The sequence below is a fragment of the Spodoptera frugiperda genome, chromosome 6, assembly GCF_023101765.2.
Source record: "Spodoptera frugiperda isolate SF20-4 chromosome 6, AGI-APGP_CSIRO_Sfru_2.0, whole genome shotgun sequence".
Lineage (NCBI taxonomy): Eukaryota > Metazoa > Arthropoda > Insecta > Lepidoptera > Noctuidae > Spodoptera > Spodoptera frugiperda.
The window spans coordinates 9,916,997-9,922,861 of record NC_064217.1 but is presented as its reverse complement, the minus strand read 5'-3'; the positions used below and the strand labels follow the sequence as shown (position 1 = coordinate 9,922,861).

Genomic DNA, 5,865 nt, shown 5'->3' with positions numbered 1-5,865 from the left:
GGCTTAGCTTTAATTGCTTTGGGACCGAATTAATTGTAGCCGAGCGATGCTTTCTTGTTTACTTTTTTCTTTCTTTCTTAAAGTAAACTTGTGAGGGAAGGACTAGATGTTTGGAGAAGGGTTCCATTTTGTTTACTTTGTCTGCCGAAAGGTAATTGCGTTTGGACGCTTTTTGAGCGATGAATTTAATTTAATGTAGGGCCCCTACAAAGGTGCGGTTCACTTGAGAACTAGGGTGCTCTACCTACTTTTTGTAATTATGCCTATATTATTACATAATTATATATCTAAATGATTATTTGAAAAAATACTCTTGTCTATAAGGTCCCTTTTATTATTTATTATCATCAGTTCCCTACATAAAAGTAATACATAATCCTCTCCCAGTAGTTTGCTCACGATATTTAATCCAATATAGCAGTGGGACATTATCAGTGATACGTATTTAGACATCAATCATGGTCGCCATTTATCATGTGTGACGTCACTACTGTACGACACAGTGAAAGTGCCTCGCTCGGGAAGTGCCGCCTTGCATACACGTGCTCGAGAAAAACTACGATTTATGATTATGACACCTAAGGAGCTGTATTTTAGGTTCATTTGCAACTGTCGCCGTGTTTGGCTATCTTATGAATATTATGTTGATAACTTGCTGTTTTTACCATAACGTACACGTTGTTATGTTACGTTTTAATGCTTTAAAGTAAGTTTAAGATGATGATGATTAAGATGCAAACTGGTTTATAATGAAATCTGGCAGAACACTTATATAATTTGATCCAAGTCCAACCCAAAAACATGTTGTTGTTGGTTTCAATCAATTTAATTGTATCCTTATACACTGATCCAGTAATAGAAAACACACTTGTTATCCAGATTAATCAATATGTATAACGCGAGAGAAGTATTCCGGGATCGCAGCACAAAAGGCAAGGAGTGGGAAGGGGGAAAAGGAAAAATTTAAATTCAAAGGCGTACGTGTGATTTTTGTTAATTTCTTTTTCTAAATTATCCGGGTCGTTGGAATTAGCCCTCGTTAATGGATGCCCGATACTAATTAACATAGTTTAACAAGTTCGGACACATTGCCATGCAGAATTGGATTCGTGACAAAAATAGAAAATCTTCAGGAAAACGAAGCTTTAGCTGCAAATAGAATGGAGTGAGGATAGTTTGTGAGCCATCAATTAGTTCCACTACAGTCTCTCGAGTTTTCCATTCCAACTATGTAACCAGTCGTTCTGCTTGCTTGGAAACACGTGTATCTTGTAAACTCTTGAACCTACTTAAGTAGCTGGGCAATCAACGAACAATACTGAATCTAGATCTTCTGGTCATGTCATATATACAAGACTGTTGGTTGGTAATAATTAGGGTTGCATTTTTGTTACACACATTTTTGTATGACTGATCATACGAGTAACCACTGGGAACTGAAGCGAGTCTCAATGACGCAATCATTTTACTCAATATGACGGTTTATTCTTGTAAGGACTGACAGACATTTTCTACCACGTTTAGATATAAGGCAGAGTACATATTTCACGTCACCGCTCGTAAATACCAGCCTAACAGAGAACATTCGAGGGTAAAGTCAGCCGCTGCAGCGCTGCACATCGCTCCCTGAGGCGCTATAACCGCTGCGGTCGCCTGCTAGATTACACTGCAGTCTCACTATGGCAGCAGTTTCGTTTAGTTGCTTTTTACAAGATCATTATGTATGCAAATAATAGCAGTACTGTTTGGTAAATGACTGGGCATGCCCAGAGCAACTTGTGTGTCGTAACGGAACGGTTTGTTAAATACATATGTATGTTCCTATGTATAATTGCTCTATCTAACCCGGACTATCTATTCTAGCTTTAGAGAGAAATGTTTCAATATTGCTTACTAAATACGAGTATTTCTCAGAAGTGACTCATTCTTCCTTTACACGTTTGACGGGGATACGAAACAGCAATGTTCGGCGATATACCTGTACTCTCGAGTCTGCTTTACATTAAATTATATCGAAACGAGAGTGCCTTCAGCGCTCTGATTGACCGGCACGAATGAACCAACCAATTAGAGCGCCGAATGCACTCAGGTTCCGATCTCGTTAAACGTATGTAAATCAAACTCGTAATAAGCCCTCAGTACCTACCGTTGACCGTTGTTAAAAAATTAAGTCCATCTAATTACTGTGTACGGTACTCGTTTTAATTTAGTAATTACATAAACCATCTGTATGTAGTATGCAGTTTATAAGGTTTGACAGCAAACGTGGAGATTATAACAAACCCCTCTTATATAGATCGAGGAGACCCATAGTTCTGCAAGAGACTACCATAGGCCGTACATGATGACCTACTACCCTACCAGCGTACCTCATGACAAAAATATGTATCCTTTCACACACGACAAGTAGCTAAAACTATTTATTTCTCAACCAGCAGTTATCTAACGTCCTTCGCTTATATGTGACTTAGTTAATAGTTAAACTATCTCAAACCGTACAGTTGAATGACCGATGTGAGTCATGTGGTGGACGTTGCGAAACTTCCCAACCCCGGCCAAGTATTTAGATGAAGTTGAGCGAATAATCGGGACTGACTGGCTCTTGGCTTTAATTTTAGTTGGGACTAGTTTTTGCGATATACCCGCGTCCGCTTCGGTCAACCGCTTGGTTGATAACTTGATAACTATTCAATGAGCTATTAAGTATTTACTTTTATTATGTACTTGAGATATATTGATAGTACTAGGACATCTAAAATCTGGCAACAATATCAAGACTGCTGAACATTCTAGGCTAGGACAAATTAATGGTACTTTTCCACCAGATACGCGGTGTGTAGCTATGCTATGAATCTGTGAAACTATGTGTCCGTTTCCCTGATTTTATGCTGTGCTACGAAAATGTGCAGTTCGAGTATACAATGTACCGATAGTAGAGACACCATCCATAGCACGCATACATAGCACGCATCTTCGCATATAAAAACATAGCTCAACTAAGTCCGTTTCTACCAGTGCAAAGCTATGTATGCCAATGAATAAGATTGATGAAAGCCAAACAACACAGCATAGCACATGTGTGGAACAGCACCTTAATGCTATGCTAAAACCTTATCCTTGTCCATTTACGACCTATATCTAGTTTATTATGTAGACACAGTATAATACTATAATGTTCACACGTGCATTATTCTCCTACCTTAGACATAACACAAATCAGTAGCTGGTTTAGCAGCCGCCATGGTGTTTCACAATATTGATTGAGCGGTGGGAGCAGTTTGTTAAATGGCATTACGTACAATCGGAGCGCAGTTATTGGGTCAAACTGTGGCCAACTAGCCATTGTCTCCGATGTGATCGGCCACTCTACACTTTGATCGTCCGTCTGTACTCTGTACTCGTATTGTGCGAGTAGTTGCTACAGCACCGTTTTATGTTCTTACTTGGAGATTCTATTCAATATTGGAATGTTCACCAGTTCCATCAATTTATTATTGTGATAATTTTCTGATTTATCTAGACTTGCCTATCTCGTTGGCCAAGTGGTCGCAAGTGCGACTGCCGGGCAAGGGGTCTCAGGTTCAATTCCTACGTCGGGCAAAGAATTGCTCGGTTATTTTCGGTTTTTCACATATTTCTCAGTAGTAACACGGTGTCTGATAATGTGCCCAGTTTATAGCAATAGGCTCACCCCTTATTGGAAAATAAATTGTGAAAAGTGGGTACACATTGTACAGTGGCATTACGTGATATAATGCGCACCTCTGAATTCCCTTTCGGGGTAAAAGACGCGACGATATTTATTTTATTATTTTTCTAGACTTGCAGAAAAAGATTTGCTGACTTCTTTGTTTTTAGAAATCCATTATAATATTATGTACCTCACTGTTACATAGTAAGTTATTTCTACGTACTACGTACCTACAATACTAGGACTTAACTGGACTGGAACAACAACCCGCTGTCGTCTGGAGTCTGGAGTCCATTGAGAACATAATCACATTATGATAATTCGCGTCTCATAATTACTGGGGCGGGGGACTGTTGCCAAGCACCCTTGGAGAACACTTCCTTAATATTTTACAAAATTGTATCAATTTAAATAATGTTTGAGTAGCTGTGTAAGTACTGCCTACAGCTAATGCTGTGCTGGCTTCTTATTCAATATGGATAATGTTGTCCTGGTAATGTGATTGTGTTTCTTTCATCTTTAATTTTGTCGAAAGCAATATATTAAATTACTCATAATGTTGTTTATAGTATGTGCCACTTACCCACACGTGTCGTCAGATCTTAGGGAGAATTGTAGTAGGGTTTTCCACCAGAAATGTACCTACTATGCTACGTTGATGTGGATGCGTGTGAACGGTGGTTGGATGCTTAGCATTGGTGGAAATGGACTCAGCTAAGCTCTGTTTTTATATGGAAAGATGCGTGCTATGGATGGTTTCCTTACTATCGAACACAGCACTCTTTTTTTACTTAAGAATTCATTAAGCTACGTAAGCACTTACTACTTCATTCTATCACTATTAATTAAGTATCATCAATTACCCCTTAAACTCCTTCAAATTCCTACTACCAGATAAAGCAGGTGACACACTGTCTTCGATTCATTCACACATTACCTACGTCACAGTCTTATCTTCACCATCTCGCTATCAAGTGGATTGTCGCGCGGTAATGTGGATTGGGGGCTTAGGCGACACCCTTAGCGGTAATAGGGACGATCAAATTACCAGCCACCTTATCTGTTACTCAATAACTCTGATAACGATTACTTGCGGATTGGCGTTCCGTGATAATTGTAATTGTTGGGGATTACTTGGTCTTCGTGGAGATTAAGTACTAAGTTTATTGACAATTGGATGATAAACTAATAAAAATTAAAGATAAACAAACCTTAGGTACTTACTTTTTAATATAGTTCGTGATGGTACCTACTGCGATTAATTTAGGTTAAAAGAAATCTTATAGTATAATAATCTCAGGGACATCAAGACTTTGACTTTATACTCAGAAAATGTAATAATGTTTTTCCTGTGTGTCTTCATGGCACACAATAAAGATTTTTAAATTTAATCTAATCTTAATGCTAGAATTCTAAATTACTGAATCAGAATACAGCAGCAATACAAGAAATAACAAGAAAATGCCCAAGACCAAGATTAAATGTTTAAAAATCATAAATATTTAACATTGTGGCTATCCAAAATCTTCAATATGTACACAAAAATATACTCGTGATTATCAATATAGTAATCTATTATCATTTTATTACAGCAACATTTATAATACGCCGACAAAATCACACGCGTTCTTGTTCCAATTACTATGACATTGTGAATATGCGCGGAGTCAGTTCTTGCTCGAAGGAATGTATCAACACGGTAATAAAGTTGATGAGTGTGTGTGACCCACATCTACAGTAGCTATAGTCAACTACTAGTGAAAGGTGATGCATACGTCACTATGTCTCAGCATTGGACTAACTATTTCGAGCTTTCTGACAGCTGGCTCGTTGGTCTAGGGGTATGATTTTCGCTTAGGGTGCGAGAGGTCCCGGGTTCAAATCCCGGACGAGCCCAATTCTTTTTGTAATTCCAAATATTTTTTTCAACATTTTCTAATAAATACCAAATCATATTTGCTATCATTTCCTGTTATTTGTCGATGTTCGGCGTACTTCCGGGCCGATCTTTCGCTATAATGAGGGTCATTCAAGATTTTTTCTTCATAGATGCTGATTTCTGGAACGATATGGGTTGAATCATATAACTATACTTTGGTAGACATTCAGTCGCGAATCAACAGGAAGTGTGTGATGTTGGGGGTGTCGGGGGTGCGGGGTGTGTTGGGGGTGTC

General features: G+C 38.5%; 1 non-coding gene across 1 annotated transcript; it reads left to right on the top strand.

Moving 5' to 3' along the window:
• Positions 1–5,515: 5,515 nt before the first annotated feature.
• Positions 5,516–5,587, top strand: Trnap-agg (transfer RNA proline (anticodon AGG)). The gene has a single exon. It is a non-coding gene; the product is annotated as a tRNA-Pro (tRNA).
• The last annotated feature ends 278 nt before the right edge of the window (positions 5,588–5,865 follow it).